We start from the raw sequence: 19,891 nt of genomic DNA on the forward strand, positions 1-19,891 counted from the left end.
AAGGGGTCTGATATGATTCAGTCCATTATTTTCTCTATTGGTTAATAGTTACAGTCTACTGAGGATGTGTGGAAATGCCTTGATACTTGTAAGATGTTTAGAAGTGTTTTGATCCTAACTTGATGCTTATTGCTGATATATGCATGATCAGATCTAACAGTAAACAGATGACACAGGATTGAGGGGGAGCATATGCCTTTAATAATGCATTGTTGGCATTATGGTTAATAGTCCGTGGTGATGATGCGTATATGGCTAAATGATATATCTTGCTATGATGTGGTTATGAGTTGTCCATAATAAAATCTCATATGATTCTTGGGGTTACATAGTTGATGTTCAGATCATATTTGTGGATTGATTCTTAGATGGTGCATATATGATGCTTACATGGTGATCTTCATAAGGATAAGGAGAAGTACAGAGCTTGAATACACAACTTCATTACTTGATGATGAGTCACTCATATGCTGTTATCATCATATGCATAAATATCATACAATACAGTTATGATGTAGGATTCCTATAGTTCTTGGTGCTCATGTGGATGAGGATTATTGAAGTTGATGATATAAAGGAGCCTTGACAAAAGATCTTGAGCTCAAGATACATAGCACTGAATACATGAATGATTACTCAAAGTTGCATTGTTGGAGACATGATGATGATGATTTCTTACCTATATGTTGATAGGTTGATACTTACATATGTTGATTGATGCAGATATTCCCAAGTGATGATATATGGATGATCTTGTTGATAAGATGGCTATGGTGTTTTACACATATGATATAATGTGAATGATTTTATGATGATGAGTTGATATCTATATGCATACATACCCTGTCACAGGACATCTACAGGTTGTTGATCTGGAAATGGTTGTACACGAGTTTTGTGAGGGACATCCGCGTATATACGCATGCTCAGTGGATACAGTCGCGTATATTTTGGAAACCAGTGGGCCAGTCTCGGGATGAGAAAATTCTGTTATGGGTCTGATAGAGACCATCTGGAACAGGTGCAGAGGGAGAACATGATTGCTGGTCTAGATGTTGTTGACAGGTGCTTATGGAGCAGACCATACATTATGTATGATAGTTGTTGATGACTATCATGGTCTTATTTAGATGTTTTGTAAAGGTCATATCAAGACTCATGATGTAATAGTGTGTCTCTATCTATTGTAGCCATTTGATGAAATCTCTTCTGGTCATATGATGTAATTTGTACCCCCACTATGCATAGGAAGGATGATGAAATATTTCAGTCATGTATTTCTTTTATTATCAAGGTCATGTAATGGCCTATGTTGGTTTCCCCACTATGCCTGGGATGGATGATGTTATACTCTTGTGTTATCATGTGTAAACCTTGATGTATCCCCACTTGGTTGGGTGGATGAGTCAATGTTGGTATATCCCCACTAGGTTGGGAGATGGATGTATGTATGAGTTTATGGTGCTAGTAAGGTCACTTATGATGTATCGAGTCATGTTCTTGTATAACATCTTTTTGCAGACCTTGCTTACAGACAGGGGAAGCATGAACATCACAATTCAGCAAGAGCAGAGACTTCAGCATGTACTCAAAGGGAGCATGGACAGATTAGTACACCTTGGCATATACAAAGGGGGAGCTCATTCAGAAATTTCAGTAGGTACTCAGGGGGAGTATGGTCAGCGGGATGTTTATCAAGGAAAGTGAATATCTTGGTCCGCCCTTTGCCCTTGATGTCAAAGGGGGAGAGTGATTTGGTGTTGTTTCCATCAAGTCCAAAGGGGGAGATTGTTGGCATTATGATGCAGGTGTTGTAATTGATGGCAACCCACTCATAGAAGAACAACTCACTTACATATAACTAGATGAATCTATAGAAGAGATATCAGATGTGACTGAATGCATGGACAGCTCAAAGAAATTAGATGACAGTTCTCAGTATGGCAAGTTAGCTTTGCCATCAAGTCCAAAGGGGGAGATTGTTGGCATTATGAGACAAGTGTTGTCCTTGATGGAAAATCACACAGATGACAGATCATAGTACAACAAGTCAGTAGCAAGGATTTGATGATCAGACTACAAGAATGAAGAGAAAATATATATACGTGGGTTCATCATGACAGAGACGCATATACACACGTGATCATTGATCAAAAGGTGCATATGCGTATACACGAACTTTCATGCAAGAGAAGGCACGTACATTGGGTTTTGGCTCCATGGTATTGGTTTGTTATGGTTTTGGACCATGGTATTGAGCAAGGCCTGAGACTATAAAAGGAGAAGAAGATCATTAGGCAAGTGTATCGAAAAATTCTTGAATATCTGATGAAGGATGAGATCCAGTATGCAGGATATGGGTTTATGATGCATTTATTGATCTGAGCTAAGGAGGGATCTCATCGGTTGATGGAGAACAAGATCTAAGCATAGATCGGGATCAAATGGTTTGAAATGAACTATCTCTATATGGTTGATTATGCTTATTCTAGATCTGTATTCTGATGCATGTAATGTTCTGAACTGGGTATAATTTAAGTTTGAAATAGTTGCAAGTCATGATTGAATATTTAAAGATCCGTACGTGGGTTGGCTTTGGTGAAAGCGCGTATGTACGTGGGTTTGGTTCATTGTAGTAGCGTATACCATTTGAGCTAGATGATTGAAGTTACAGGTGGTTCTGGTTGTTGATGAGTTCTGATGACTGTTTAATGGTGTCAGTATTCTACATATTCAGTTTGGTTGATTGTGTTTAGCTTCAGTGGTGATGGATGAGATCTAATAATGGATCAGGATCATAATGACTCATATTTATGTGATCTGATGGACTAGATCTGGTTGCTAACACACATAATATCCTTGCATATGTAATAATCTTGATATGTCTAAAGTCAAGAAGTGCATCAAGTTATAAGTAAGTAATTGATGATATATACGCTGGTTCACTTTGGTGAAGTTGCGTATACACGCTGGTTCAGCACTTCCAAGTAGCGTATGCACTTTGATGCATGATTTTGATGATACAGTTGGTTCTGAATATTGTTGCAGAGTTCAGTGTTCTGCTCTGTGTGTTCTGGTGACTGCATTTTGTTGACAGGGTCTCAGTGATTTAGTATTGGGTGATTCAGAGATTGATGATGCTAGTATTGATTGTTTTTGTGCTTTAATGATATTGATGGGTCCAGTATGAAAATTGGATGAAACGTGGCCTTCATATTATGGTGTTGTGCTTCAGGAGTATCCAGTCTGAAAATGTATGAAATGTGGTCCCTGGAGGATGAAAGGAGATTGTAGGCTGGCACCTACGTACTAGTACATCAGTTAGTACAAGAGCAAAGGGGGTGGTAGCTCCCTTCTAGTAGCAGCTAGAGAACGAGTGAAGATTTGATCATTTGGTAGGCAGACACCTACGTACTAGTAAATGGATCCGCTAGTACAAGAGCTAAGGGGGTTGTAGCTCCCATCCAGGAGAGTCTGGAAAACGAGAGAGGGTTGTAGCTCTCTGTAGGTAGAAGCCTGCGTACTGGTATAAGACTGCACTAGTACAGAACTATTGTAAAATGAAGTTTCTTGTTAAAAGAAGATAGAGACGACTTGCAGCAGGTGGTTTTCACCCACATTGGGTTTCCACCTTATGTCATGGTGTTCATGTGTGCTTCTTGTGTGTGATGATCTGTTCTGTTTTACTGCACCTGCTTACTGTACATATGGTTAATAAAGTTCTGATGCACTAACTAAAGATCAACATTTAATGGATTAACTGAATCATAAGTATTCTGGATATACGCTAGTTGCATTAGACACAGTTGTGTATACATGCGGGTTCCCTTAATTGAAGTAGCGTATATGTATCTAAGTATGGAAATGAAAAAGTTTTATTGTTTTAATAATACTGATTCACCCCCCCTCTCAGTATTATTTCCAACAGTATGATCACAAACTCTTCATAAGCCTGTGAGAACTAAGGGCTATATTGGTAACGAGCTTATAGGGAGACTTTCTTAGTTTCTGATGTTGTTTCAAACTTTCGATTAAAGCCCTTGGCTTCATGATTGACATGAAAGAAATCAAATTTCAGTTACATTAATGAAGTAACGACCTCTGGTACGATTTGGTTATAAAATTGGGAAGATTTTAACTGTCAGGTTAATAACATATGCTCATATATGTATCAAATTTTTAATCAGATTATAATATCCTCTAAAAATTGGTTATCCTTGTGAAAAATGGCGTGTTCTTAGGACATGGAAGAGATGTCCAAAACACTGAAATAAGACACACAAATTTTTAAGCCAATTAAATGCTAACAAAGTAAAAAATTACTTTAATTATTTATAAATGCAAAACTAATAGTGATCAATAGGAAAATCGATTGCTCTGCCTTGGTAGGGAGTAATGATACTCATAACAAAAAAATTAAAAACAATAGTAATTAAAAAATCAGTTGTAACCATAAATAAAATACTTCAATTTCCACCTTAATTTTAGATCCACCTTATATCGAGATAAAGTAATCCAAAATAAATAAAAATAATAATTTACTTTTTAATATTAAAGAGAGACGTAATTCATTCACTACTTAATGCACTAATTAATATAAAGTTGATAAATGACATATAAAAATAATATAATTAATATTACATGATATCTAATTCATTCTATGTCTAGTTGGCATGTAATAGTTAAATTAAAAAAAAATAATAACAAAAAAATATTTTACTGTTAATAGTAAATAAAATATTTCAATGTCCATATTAAATAATATAATTTTATATTAAGTTTATATAATAAAAAAAAGCCCTTATATTTTCACTTTTCATTATAATGGATATGTGTAATCTTTTGCATTCTTTTTATAGAGTTGATATATACCATCTAAAAAATATTAATAACAAAAAACTATATATATATATATATATATATATATATATATATATATATATATATATATATATATATATATATATATATATAGATATATATATATATATATTTCTTATTCTATTAACATATTTTTTTAAGGTAGATTTGTAATTTATTCATTTTTTAATATGGTGTTCACATGTAACAATTTAAATATTAACAAGTTCTACATAGTAGCTTGTCCCTGCCACTTAGTAAAAAAATAGTGAAAATATATGATCACAATTGCTATATATTAAAAGAATTAGTTAGTATGTTTTGTAAATGCACTTGTAAAATGTATTTTCCCATTAAAAGTTTATTCTACTTTATATTGACATAAATTTATGAATGATGTCATAACATTGGTTGTACGATCCTTATGCACTTTTTTCCAATAAACATTTTATGAACATTTTCCCAATAAACTTTTCATCATTTAGTGAGTGGCTATATCAATGATTTCATGAAAGAAAAATAATAGAAGCACATGAATTGGTTATTAGCCTAGAATTTTTTTGCTAAGAATCAATGCTATTCCATGCCAATAATTTTGTCATTTACTTTGTTCTTTTCAAAAATAAGTATGGTCAATTTCACAATTAGAGTTATGTTTGTTAAAACATAAGTCAATAAGAACCAATCTTTTGTATCTATCAATTATAATAATTTCAATGAGGAAAATAGATGATTAATGCATGGAAGTTTGAATAATTTTTTATTAACTATAAAAATTTTGCAGGTGAAATGGAATGCTAATATTCTTTATCAAAATTCATACATGAAAATTAATAATATATTATTTAATTTTATCTAAATTAAATTTGTTAAGTTTTCTCGAGGTTCGTTGAGGAGGATGCAAATGAATTCCTAATGGCCCTGGTTACAAAGGAGGAAGTAGAAGGAGTTCTCTTTTCCATGAAAAAATAAAAAGGTTTGGGTCCTCACGGCTGAACGATGGAATTATTTCAACATTTTTTTGAGTTATTGGGGGATGTCGTGGATGGACTGGTGGAAGAATCTAGGAGTAGGGGTTTTGTTCACAATCCTCTAAATTCTACTACCATTGCCCTAATTACAAAGATTGATTCTCCCAAATGTTTTGATGATTTTAGACCTATACCCCTATGCAATTGTATATATAAAATAATTGCTAAAACCATTGCTAGGCGTCTCAAACCAATTCTTTCAAACAACATATCACAAGAGCAGTTTGGGTTTCTTGAAGGGAGACAAATTCATTATGTTATTGGGGTGGCTCAAGAACTCTACACAACATCAAAAAAAATAATAAAAAATGTATGATAAGGTTTATGACAATATTAGATAGATTTCTCTATGCCTTTTGATGGCCCACCCGGGCTTCAATATTGATTTCATAAATTGGGTTATGAGTTTTTAAACAAATGTAAGTTTTGTTGTCCTCATTAATGGGGTCAACTCCCCGTTATTTTTTAGTCAGAGGGTTCTTCGTCAGGGCTGCCCTTCTTCTCCTCTTTTGTTTCTTTTTGTAGTTGAGGGTTTGAGAAAATTGATACATTATGCCATTAGAAGCGCTGAATACAAAAGGTATCGAAATTGCTATAAATATCTACATGAAACATCTTCTCTTTATGGATGACATTTTACTCTTCTGTGATTGATCAAGGGGTGATCTTAAAAAGTTGCATTCCATTTTGAATATTTTTTGAAAAGAAACTAGGATGAATATAAATTCTCACAAGGCTTCCATTTCCCATCATGGTCTCTCTAAGGTGGAGCTAAATAGGGCTCGTGTTATCTTTCCCTTCTATGTCAAAACTATTATGGAGAGCCTCAATTACCTGGGATTTCATTTGAATCCAAGTTCCTATAAATCCTCAGACTAGAAATGGTTGGTCTCAAAAATCAACAAGTAGGTTAAGCATTGGAGCTTTAAATGGTTATCTTGTGCTAGCCGTTTGGTTCAAATCAAATTAGTTTTACACGCCATTCCTCTTTACTGGATTTCTCTATCGTGGGTTCTAAAAGGCATCTTTTCAAAAATCAGAAAGATCTGTGGTCATTTTGTTTTGGCAAGTGCAAAGGATGAAGAGGTTCTTCCATGTGCAGCATGGGAGAGCATTGCTTGCCCAAAAGACAAAGGGCATTGGGGCATTAAGGATATTCCTTTGTTCTTCTCGATCCGTGGTAGCAAAATCTGGTTGGAACCTCCTAACCAAGAAAAACTTATGGACTTTGGTGATAAAGGGGAAATATATTGATCCACTGGATTTGATGGACTGGATGAGGTCACGGGAAAGGAATACTAGGAACTCATTGGTCATCTTGAAGGAAACAATGGATTCTTTTAAAATTATTAGGGACTGTCTTTCTTGTCCAGTTAGTAATAGTTCTAATGTCTGGGTGGGTGTGGATCCATGGGTTGGCGACAATAAGTCATTCATTCTTCCAAGAGAGTTACATGATTCTCTCGTGGCGAGGGGAATTTTCACTTTAAATCAAATTAAAAACGAGGTCACGACATCCTTATCATTTCAGGGGTGGCAGAGTGCCAAGGATTTAGCTCTTGAGCCCAGGTGGGTGGATATATGGAAGACCAATTTGCTAGAACTCGAACACACAAATGTTCGTATAAAACAAAAGCATGATGAACTCCGTTGGGTATTCTCTCTAAGTGGTTTTTATGCTTCAAAATTTGGCTACATTTTACAAATGAATAGGAGGATTGGAGACCCAAGTAGATGGTGGTTTAAGTCCATATGGAATGTTAGTTGCCCGAGAAGATCTAGGTTTTTCTTTTGGTGCATTATCAGGAACAAAATTCCCTCTTAGGATAATATTCAAAAAAGGAACAAGCATGGGCTAGGAAGATGTCCTCTCTACAAAACCAGTGATGAATCCTCTACTCATCTGTTTCTATTATGTCCAGTTACAAAAAGTATTTGGGTTTTCTTTTTAAAAAATGTGGGTTTGGTTTCTCAATGGGTTGGGGTCTCTTTGGAGGATGCTTGGCATTAGTGGTGGTCTGGTGTTTCAAAACCTCAATATAGAAACATTCCTCCAATTGTTTATTGGGGGGTTTGGCTGGCCCGAAACTCTAGTATTTTTAAAGACAATGCTTCTAATCCATTTCTTACTGCAACACAAGCTGCTTCTATTTTTGCATTGATTCCTTATATCATTCCTGTCTTGCTAGCTCGACCTATAGGTGGCTGAATTCATCAGGCCTGATATCCGTTGGGATTATTTTTATGGGGCTTCGGATGCACAGGGTTCTTGTGGGGTTCAGATTATCATCCATTTAAGTGATCAAACTTCCTTTAAGTCATCAATGGGACTTGGTACTAGGAATAATAATTATGCCGAACTAAAATCTTCAAAGATTCTTTTGTGCTGGTTAAGGCAGTTGGACATTGATTTAGCCCAAATATTTGGCGGCTCCATGAATGTGATAAAATGGACAAACAATGAGTAGAGATGTCAAAATATAATTTTGATTCCTATTTTAGATGATATCCTTTACATCAAATTAGTTTTTCATAAAATTTCTCTCTCACATTTACATGGAAAGAAACATGGATTCCGACAATTTTTCTAAAACAGGTATTCAACAAGCTAGCATATAATCTCAAGGTTCAATGAGTGGGTTCTTGAGATGGATTAGCCTCCGTTCCTCTAAAATTTCTTGCCTATTTTTTTGTTATTTTTGTTCTGGTGATATAGTGGGTTATGGGACTATAATCATACAGTTTTAATATTCGTATTCCCTTCACTATTGTTGTTGTGGCTAAATCTTGCACCATGTAGCACAAGTGCAGCATGAGGCTAGGAAAGCTCCCTAGAGATAGCCTATGGGTTGATTGTAGACCAGTACCTAGGACATCTTAAATAGAGGAGTGTTTGTAAGGTTATATGTGAGGGGTTGCAACACTCCAATTGTCACATAAATAAAAGAAAATAAAAGGAGGGGCTTGGTTCAATAAGCTTTCAAAGAGGAAGATTCAGGCCAACTCATGGATCCAAATGCTAGGGGGTATTTGGGCAATCTCAAAGAGAAATGACTTCTCCTTCTGGTGGCTGACACATGAAAATGAGACAGCTTAAACTGAAGTTGTATTGATGGTGGAGAGGAGGAAAGGAGGGAGAGAAATAGATGCATAGGGTTGTAACAAATAGAATCCTAGGTAGCAATGTTCCAGCAGAAAGGGGAATTCAATGGATAGGGTTGTAAGCAAGACAGAATCCTAAACCATGGTTTTCCAATGAGATGATAGAAATAGAGGAGCAAAATAAGGTTTCAGATCAAACATAACATGGGTATCGTTCTTTGCCAAAGCAGCTAAGATAAATCCATAGATTGAAGAGGAACCAACTGTGTTCATTACACTATTTCAAAGAAAGAAAAACACATGTGAAATGAGATTACCAAGAGGAACTTGCTGCACATTAATCATTCTTGGAATCAACAAGGAAACACCATTTATCCCAAAGGGTCCAATAACCAGTCCATACACTCAACCATGATATTAGTGAAGTCCCATAAAAACATATTGAACCAAAATGGAAACACAGAGTTCAGCCCTCGCGGGTCTAAGAATCTGGAACATTGGTTTAATATTTCTTCACCGTATTTATAAGAGGAGGGGGAGATGGAATTACAAAAATATCTAAGAGCCAAGGCTCCAACTGCCATACTAGACTAGCTGTCTTCCTTGTAAGACTCTGCTACCTATAAATTACAACAAAGATCGAATCCCTTTATTGCAAATAGAAAATATAGAAAGTCAAGGAGGAATATGAGGAAGAATGGAGGAGGGGTCATCTGCTATCTTTGTGAGAGCTCCAGAATAGGTCTTATCTCTGTCGCAGTGTGTTTCCCATGTTGCTCGGCCTGCTTTTGTCTCTTCTGCCTTAACTTCCTGAGTGACCTGTTCGATGGAGTAGGAAGAGGAGTGGGAAAGGCATGTGCCCAAGCAATAATTCTCTGTGTAGAGGGATGGGACACCATGTCGTGCCATTAAGTCTTCTGAGTTCACCCCATACTGCTCTATAGTCGTGCCATGCTCCATTAACTATCACAATTGTCGGCCCATCTACCCATTTAAAATCTATGTAATGGCGCTCTCAGCACACCATCGCCATGGGTCTTTTAATCATTTAAAACAAGCGAAATATGCGACATTTTTTATTTCTCCCCTTAGCCCCCTTGTTACAACCCCTGTGTGACGTTATTCAATATAACCAGGGCTGGGACTAGGGGTTTAGTCTTTGAGCACCAAGGCTTCAAACAACCGTGCGGGGGGGGAGCTTTTTCCTTTATAACTTGAATTGCCTCTTACGCTGCATCAGGCAATATCCTGGATGGAAAAACTTTAAGAAATGTGGCTTATGAAATATTATATCTGGGGCCTCTTCCTTTGTTATCGCAAATCCCGTATATCAGCACTTCAACACTATTTTACATGGCTCGACGCTTTTTCCTTGGTGCAGGTCGACAGTCTGGATGTGAGGTCCCTATAAACCATGTCTTAATCCTTTATCGCATCAAGAGGTAGTGCCCGCATATCACAATCGCATGTTGGAGGAGAAGGCATCTTACCCTTTTCTTTGGAGTGGGTCGATAGTCCGAATGTAAGGTCTTTATACAATAAAAAGTATTCCCTATCACATCCGGGGGGGTCCCTTTCCTTATCGCAATCACAGCCGGAGAGGAAACACAATAGAAGAGAAGCTTTACATTGCTCGATCACCGATTGCGATGAACCTATCAACATCATCAATGCCATGTCACCACTGATGTCATCACTGCTGCATCATCACTGATGTCATCACTGCCACATGTCATCCTGTAAGTGGTGACACGTGGCATCTAGAAACAACCCCATAGGACCCTTGAAAACATGAAAAATTAGTGACATGTGTCCTCCGCCACGCCATCTTCCGTACTTGTCATGTTATTTCTAACGTCAGATTCCATGTAAGCTCAGTGAACCAATTAGTGGCTGCCAAGTGGCCCCCTGGAGGAGAGAGAAAGAGGCCCTCCGAGCCCTATTTTTCCATGATTTCCTTTATATTTAAAAATTAGCCTTCCTCGGCGATTTTGGTCCATATCGCGATATCATCCTACCTTTGTTGTTTTGGGACTCAAACCCCAACGATATGTGATAATGCAGGATTGCGCAACATGGACGAGAGAGAAGGAGTGGTTTGATCCTTGGTTTGGTGACCTTTTCCGCAAATCGAAATCGGCCCCTCCCCGTTGATACAGCCTTATATTGCATATCAGTCCTTGCGATGGTTTTGGAGTTTGCAATAACTACGAGACTGTGGGGGCGCCGAGATGCGGGACGTGATATCGACAGTTGGCGCTTTGAACTGCTAATAATCCTTAAGAATGTGCTCCAGGACCTCACTGGTATGCAGGATGCAAGACTATGGGTAGTGTGACACGTGGTCCCCACGGAGGAGAGAGAAAGGGGGTCCGCCTGCCCTGTTTTGCACGCCTTTTCCTTTGTTATATTTTTCAGTTAGTCCCCAACCATGTTACATTATACCACGAGATCACCCCCCTATGAGGTCTATTAAGTATGAAACTCGTCGATCTACCAATATGCAATGTGCTCTGTGCCCAGGTCTGCTTGGGTCCCGATTGCGTTTGTCTCCTCAGACTTAGCCATTTTTTGGGTTTTCTGAGCTTTTCAAGGGCATTCTTCAACATGCTTTAATTTATGCTCTAGGAGTCTATTTTTGGACTTCCATATACCATCGGAAATATTTTTCTGAGCATGATGCAATGGAGAGGGTCTAATATGGCTCTAATAGTTTATGTCGCTCAAAAATTGGCATCAAAATTCATTATTTTTTTACTTTTTAAGGAACTGAAGACTTATTAAGCAGTGAGTGAAAACATTGACTCCTACTGGGGATAGTGCCTTGCTTGCAAGGTGTTGGGAACCCACAGACCAACCTCCCTCACCATTGGGCATGGATTCAGTAATAAATGCATCTTTGTAATCAAAAAAATCTCCATGGGACCTTCCTCCTCTATCTAAAATGTAGAAATAAACTTCTAACAACTGAAAAGTAAATGCTTAGCTCCTGAACTTATTTATGTACAATACTACTTATGCATAGAACTTAATTCAGCTAAGTATGTTCAATTTTCCAATAGAACCACGCCAACATAAGCGTTATGGACCACATGCCTTCATACTACTAAAAAAGAAAAATTAAAATAGGCATGCAACGTGAAATATCTGAAAATATGGAACCTGATACATGCTCTTGAAATGACCTCTGTTGATGGCTTATGAATAGGTTCATGTATTCAGCCACAAGGTCATGAAATAGAAAAGGAATGTTTGCAGTAGCCTCTTCTTCACATGCAGTCTGATGGACGATTTATTTTTGGTCATGGCAACCGCAAACATTATCCAGCTCTTCAGCTTTGGCCTTTTCAATAAAAGGTTGTTGTTGGGAGCTTTTTCTCCACTTGCTAGCAAACAACTCCTTTTGAGCTTCTGCGACAATCTCTTCCTCCTCTGAATAATTTGAATCACAAATTGGAGGAGGGTATTGGTCATGTTCTCCATTTGAAGAGTGTGCATTGTGAGCTAGAGCCTCTTTGTTGACCTCCTGATCAACCTCCTCTTCTTGCGCAACTTCCCCTGACTGGAAACATTGTGGAGTCTCTGCATCACTTGACTCTCCACCAGAGTCGTATTTATCAGAAGAAGGAGAAACATTAGAATCCACTGAACAAACCCCTTGAGAGTTTATTTGCAGCTTAGCGGTGTTTCCTTCTTCTCTTTCTTGCTCATGTGGTGATGCATCTGGATGCGAGTGGATATCTTCTTGGGATGGGCTCTCACATACATCTTTAGTAGGGTCATTAACCTCTAGAATGTCTTCATCATTAATGGGTGTGCAAAAATATTCAAATAAAGCATTCAATGGATAAAATATTTTGAAATATTGATCGAATTCTATATGAAAACATTTTAGGGAAGATATGTTGCCATGAGGTATTGTTCTGTACGAGACTCTAGCATCCCCCTCTAAATACTATTTGAATAACTTCATTTGTACATCTTCAAGAAGAATACCTTATTGCCCCATGCATTCATGAAAGTCTTTGAGGTGCTGGTCAGGTCACCTCTCTAAGTTCCCACTGAATCTAGGAAAGTAGTTATCCCACTCATGATATGTAGGGACATGATTGGGAAAATCAGCAATGGAAGAAAAATATAGTGGGGAAAATTGGTTGGCCAGAAATGCAAGAAAGGCCATCTCAAAAAAATCGCTATATGAGTGATTTAAGTTTCAAAAATAGGGAAAGCTTCGGCTATTATAGCATCAGAGTGAGTATCGGGCTGCTTGAAAGCCATGATGATCAAATAGAGGTATGAACAGTGGAGTCGCTATTGGAAATAATACTGGGGGGGGGGTGAATCAGTATTATCTAGTCAATTATTTTCTTTTTCACACCCAGATCATATACGCTACTTCAGTTAGGAAAAACCGCGTATATACGCAACTACAGATAAGGAAACCAGCGTATACCATGTAGACTTATAATTTAATTTATTCTACATATGTTGATCATTAATCTGTGTATCAAAATCATATAAACAGTAACCAGGAACAGTAAAATAGAGTAGAAGACAATCACACACAAGAACACAAGATATAAGGTGGAAACCCAATGTGGGTTAAAACCACCTGCTGCAATTCGTCTCTATCTTCTTTTAATTAGAAACTTCTTTTACAATGTTTCTGTATTGGTGCAAACTTATACCAGTACGCAGGCTTCTACCTGCAGAAGGCTACGACCTTCTCTCATTCTCCAGCTTCTTCTGGAAGGGAGCTATGACCCCCTTAGCTCTTGTACTAGTTCAGGTGCTAGTACATAGGTGCTAACCTACAGAAGGTTACAACCTTCTCTTTCTTCCAGGGACCTCGTTTCATAAATTTTCATACTGGATCCATGAATAACATCAATCAAACATCAAGAATTTCTGCATCAAACAATCTCCTTTTCACCAATTAAAACTGAATCAAATAGACACTTCTCTGACAGTTGTACCCAGAACATAGTAACAATAAACATACACCAATTCTGAACCCAGATCACTGTAGTAATCAACAAAAGTAGCTAGAACATAATTTAAGAGACGTACGCTACTTCAATATATAGAAACCTCCGTGCATACGCTTCTGTGTTAAGACCAACCTGCGTATACGCACTTTTGACTTATAGAAAAAGCGTGTATACGCGCCTTCGGTTCACTGAACCTGCGTACAGATATATAAAGATAATTCACTCCAAATATTCAGACATTAGTTAACCCAGATTATCAGATTTATAGATCAAGCGTGCGCCACATATAACAGATCAAAATCATACAAAGATACTGTTACTCAAGCCTTAAGATTTTGACCCATCAATAGAACTTATCCTTTTCTTTGTGCTTAGGTTCCTCCTTCGTTCAGATCCAACTCTGCACCATAACCCCAATCACTAGTATTCCAGATCTAGCACTTTATCAGATATTCAATAATTCAGATCATGACCTTGCCTAATGATCTCCTTCCTCTTTTATAGTCTTAGGCCTTTCACAATACCACGGTCCAAAACCATAGGTTCAAATACCAAGGACTAAATACCATGGACCAAACATAAGTTCTCCCACATGTATGCACTTTTCCTTGCATGAAAGTGCGTGTATACGCATACGCGTCTTTCGAATGTCTAACCTACGTGTATACGCGGCTTGGTCACAATGAACCTGCGTATATATATTTTTCCTTCATTCTGAGAGCCTGAACTGAGATCTGTCACCAAAGTGAGTTGCCATCAAGGAAAACACCTGTGCCATAGTGCCAAACCAGTGTCATAATGCCAACAATCTCCCCCATTGGACTTCATGGCAACCCCAAGATCCTCAAAGTCATTCTCCCCCTTTGTCATCAAGGGCAAAGGGTTATGCTCCCCCTGAGTACATGCTGAAATCTCTGCTCTGCTGTGCTGGCCATGCTCCCCATAACTGTAGGCAAGATTTGCAAAAAGATGTTCTTCAAGAAGAACCATGACTCATACATCATAACTAACCTTCCTATCATCAAAGACTCTATACATACATCTATCACCCAACCATGTGGGGATCATCCACCCAACCAAGTGGGGATACGTCAGAAATTTACATATGATAACCAAGTGCATTACATCATTCATCCCAAGCATAGTGGGGAAACCAAAATAGGCCATTACATGACCTTGATAATAATAAAAGATATACATGGCATAGAGATGAAATATCTAGAGCAAGACTATGAAAGTCACCAATAACTAATATCAGTAGCACTATTCAGATCAACAACCATGTTCTCCTTCTGTTCTCCTTCTGCAGCTGATCCACCTGAACCCAAAACAGCTTGTGTACTCAAACCAAGAGCTTCTAATGTAATGCCAACAATGCATTATTAGAAGTTTATCTGCTCCCCCTGAACCTGTGCCAGATGGTCTCTGTCAGACCCATATCAGACTCTCTTCAACCAGAGTCTGTCCCCACTGATTTCCTTCAAACCACCATATACGCAACTGTATCTACATAAATCGGTGTATGTACGTGGATCCTCCTCATGCAACTCGCGTACAACCACATTTCTCTGAAACAGACATGTTTCAACAGCAAGATGATGCATCAACTACTCCGAGCTTATGTCTGAGGTATTCAAATGTTTCCCTGGGCAGTGGTTTGGTGAGTATATCAGCAACTTGTTCCTTAGAGGGAACATACTCCAACTTGACCTTTTGTTCAAGCACTTGCTCCTGAAGAAAATGATATTTGATAGGTATGTGCTTGGTATTTGAATGCATGATAGGATTCTTTGAAATGTTGATTGCACTTGTATTATCACATAAGATGGAGATAGGTGGAGTACAAGTGATTTGAAAATCCTGCAAAGTTTGCATCATCCAAAGAAGTTGTGTGCAACAAGATGCAGCAGCCACATATTCTGCTTCAGCTGTAGATAATGCAATTGAAATTTGCTTCTTGTTGAACCAAAATACTAATCTGGAACCCATAAAGAATGCACCACCACTAGTGCTTTTTCTGTCATCCACGCTTCCAGCCCAATCTGCATCTGTATAAGCATGAAGTGTGAGATCTGTATCTCTAGGATACCATAAGCCATAGTTTTGAGTTCCTTGAAGATACTTGAAAATTCTCTTCACTTCCTGAAGATGAGTTTCCTTTGGATTTGCCTGAAATCTTCCAACCATTCCCACTGCATGCATGATGTCTGGTTGGGTACCTGTTAAGTAGAGCAGACTTCCAATCATGGATCTGTAGGTTGGTTGATGCACTGCTGCTGATTCATCATTTGCACTGAGGCTGCATCCTGTGACCATAGGGGTACATACTGGTTTTGAATCTTCCATGCCATATTTCTTCAAGATCTACTTGAGGTACTTGGTTTGAGATAAAAAGATACCGTCTTCATTTTGTTGGATTTGTAAACCAAGAAAATATGTCAGCTCTCCAAGAAAGGACATTTCGAATTCTTTCTGCATCACCAAGGCAAAGTTTTGACTCATGGCTTCTTCATTACTACCAAAGATGATATCATCAACATACACAACAAGTATTAGCAATTTGTCATTTTCAATTTTTATATAAAGATTGCTATCTACTGATCCTTTTGAAAAACCTTGTTGATGAAGGTATTTTTCCAGATGATGATACCAAGCCCTTGGAGCCTGTTTAAGACCATAGAGAGCCTTCTTAAGTCTGCATACAAGTTTTGGATCATTTCCAAGGATGAAACCATCTGGTTGCTCAATGTACACTTCTTCTTCTAAGTCTCCATTCAGAAAGGTAGATTTCACGTCCATTTGAAATACTTTGAACTTTTGAAAACTAGAGAGAGAAAGGAACATTCTGATGGCCTCAAGTCTAGCAACGGGAGCAAAACTTTCTTCAAAGTCGATTCCTTCTTGTTGAGCATACCCTTTACAAACAAGTCTGGCTTTGTTTCTAATAACTTCCCCATTTTCATTCAACTTGTTTTTGAATACCCATTTTGTCCCTATGACATTCTTATCTTTTGGTCTAGGAACCAACTCCCAAGTGTTATTCTTTTCAATCTGCTCAAGTTCTTCATCCATTGCCTTGACCCAGCATTCATCTTTGCATGCCTCTCTTAAATTTTGTGGTTTAGTGGAGGAGAGCATTGCCAAATAGCTTGAAGCTTCTGCAATTGTTATTCTTGTTTGTATACCTGCCTCTTTCTACCCCAGAATTTGAGTTTCTGGATGATTCTTTTGTACGTATCTAGATGGAGTCTTATCTTCTATCCTTATCTGTTCTTTTGGTGCCTCTTGAGCTTCTTCTTCATCATAAGTCTGATTTGATATTGAAGCATAGTCCTCATCATCTTCAAAATTTTCGGAAATTACTTGCCTAGGAATGTTTCCTTCTTCGTCAACCACTACATCAATGTTGTCAACAATTCTTCCAAGTCTTTTATTGTGACACTTGTATGCTTTGCTGTGGGGACAGTAACCAAGGAGATTGCCTTCATCTGCTCTAGGTTCAAACTTGCCAAGATTTTCATTAGTATTTTTGATGTAGCATTTGCTTCCAAAAATTTTGAAGTATTTTACCATGGGAGTCTTACCATACCATAGTTCGTGAGGAGTCTGAGTGCTGTTTACCCAGACGTTTGTCTTGTTGAGAATAGTAACTGCTACAAATGTAGCTTCACCCTAGAAGGTTGCGGGAGTTCCAGACTCATCAAGCATAGCACGAGCCATTTGTTGAACCGTTCTGTTCATCCTTTCCACTACTCCATTTTGCTGAGGAGTCCTAGCTGTAGAGAATTCCCTTCTTATTCCATGTTCTTCACAAAAATCGAAAAATTCATTCGAGGTAAATTCTCCTCCTCGATCAGACCTGAGGCATTTGATTTTGTGATCTGATTCGTTTTCAACCAAGGCTTTGAAAGATTTGAATTTTTCGAAGGCTTCGTCTTTGTGCTTCATAAGTCCTATCCAACACATCCTGGAAAAGTCGTCAATAAATAATATAAAGTATTCTTCTCCTCGAGGTGACCTTTTCCTAGATGGACCACATACATCAGTATGGACGAGTTCAAGTGGCCTGCTAGCTGACCCTTCCTTCTCAGGGAAGTTGGTTCTGGTTTGCTTACCAAACTGACATGATTTGCATATTGTATTGTCTGGAATTCTGATGTCTGGAAGACCACAAACTGCCTGGTATTTGCATGCTTTCCTTATCTGTGAGAAGCTTAGATGCCCCAATCTTCGGTGCCATAGCCAGTGTTCATCATTCTTGCTCAGATAGCATTGTTGTTGTCCTCCTTTGAGAATGTATAGATTATTTGGAGTCCTTATGCCTTTGATCACTGTTTCTCATGTATCAAGCTCACGAACAATACAACCATTTGATCGAAATATCACCTCATTTCCTTGATCACACATTTGACTGACACTCAATAGATTATGCTTTAAGCCATCAACATACATAACATTTCCTGCTTTGACCTTTTCTTTTAAAAGAACAGAACCTTTACCTTTTATGAGTGCAGGGGTGTCATTTCCAAATGAGACCTTCTTCTCCTTTTCTAAGGCACTATATGACTGAAGTTTTTCTTTATCACCTGTCATATGTTTCGAACATCCATTGTCGATGTACCATTGATTTTCCTGCCCTTCTGCATATAAGGCTATACCACATATTTCTGGTTGCGGTTCTTTCATTCTCCATGTTTTGGTACTTGAGGCTTGCTCCTTCTGAGTTGTCTGCCGAAACTTGCTCCTGCATTCAGAATCTTCATGACCGAAGTTGTTACAAATAGAACATTCTATTTCATTTTCAAGAGAATAAAAGTTATTGTATGTCCTTTCATGATCCCAGTCATACTCCTCTGTTTTTGAGATTCTCTAGTCATGATAGTTTTGTAGGCAACACATTGAGCTGCTTTGTGTCCAAAGTTATGACAAGAGAAACATTGGCCATTGAAGAAATTCCTGCGATTATCAACCCTACGGACCAAATGATTGTAGTTTTCATTGACATCCATTCTTGGGGAAAATTGAGAATGATTTACCTGTGGTTTGTTGTAGCTTCTGTTTATCCTTGAGGTAGATTGCCCCTGATTTACTTGGTGATCTCTGTTCATTCTTGAAGTAAAATGTCCCTGATTTACCTGGTGAGCAGCATTGTGCCTTTTCTATCGATTGTCAACTTGTTCACTTTTCCTTGCTGCATCAAGATAACTTTTGGAGGTGGATGGCTTCTGTGCTTGAGATGCTTCTTCATTATATCCCAGACCTGTCTTGATTAGAGGAGAACGCTGCACTTTGATAATCTCATCTAAAGTTTCAGATCCTTTAACAAATCTAAGATTAAGTGCTTTTGTTTTCTCAATCTCTTTTCTAAGTCCCACAATTTCACATTCTAACTTTTCATGATGTTTTTCCCTTTCAGCAAGTTGGAATTGCAGAGTATCTATAATCATATTTTTCTCTTCTAGACAAATTTTGAGTTTAGAAATCTCTTCATAAAGACCTTCTTTATCTATAGCATCCAAGAAATCATCATCTTCAAAATCCATTAAAAGTCTATAATTATTGCCTTGTTCATCTTCATCATTATTTGAAATTCCATCACTGTCTTCATTAGTGTAATAGCTTTTCTTATTTATATTTTGTTTTCTATTCCATCTAACTTGTTCCTTACCTTTGTCAAGCCTATCTTTATGAGGACACTTAGCAGCATAGTGACCGACTCTTCCACAAGCAAAACATTTGAAAGGTAACTTACCTCTGAATCTTCCAGCGCCCCGTTGAAGGTTTTTGACAAAATTCAATTCTTCCTCTTCTTCTGACATATGTCCTGAGTCATAGGAATCTCCTTTTCCTGAGGCCTTGAATGTGGCTTCTCTTCTGTCTAATGGTCCCCCTTTCCTCATTTCATAA

Source organism: Pinus tabuliformis, chromosome 3_2 (assembly GCF_031772625.1).
Source record: "Pinus tabuliformis cultivar Carrire ecotype Pingquan chromosome 3_2, CPIR1, whole genome shotgun sequence".
Classification (NCBI taxonomy): Eukaryota; Viridiplantae; Streptophyta; class Pinopsida; order Pinales; family Pinaceae; genus Pinus; species Pinus tabuliformis.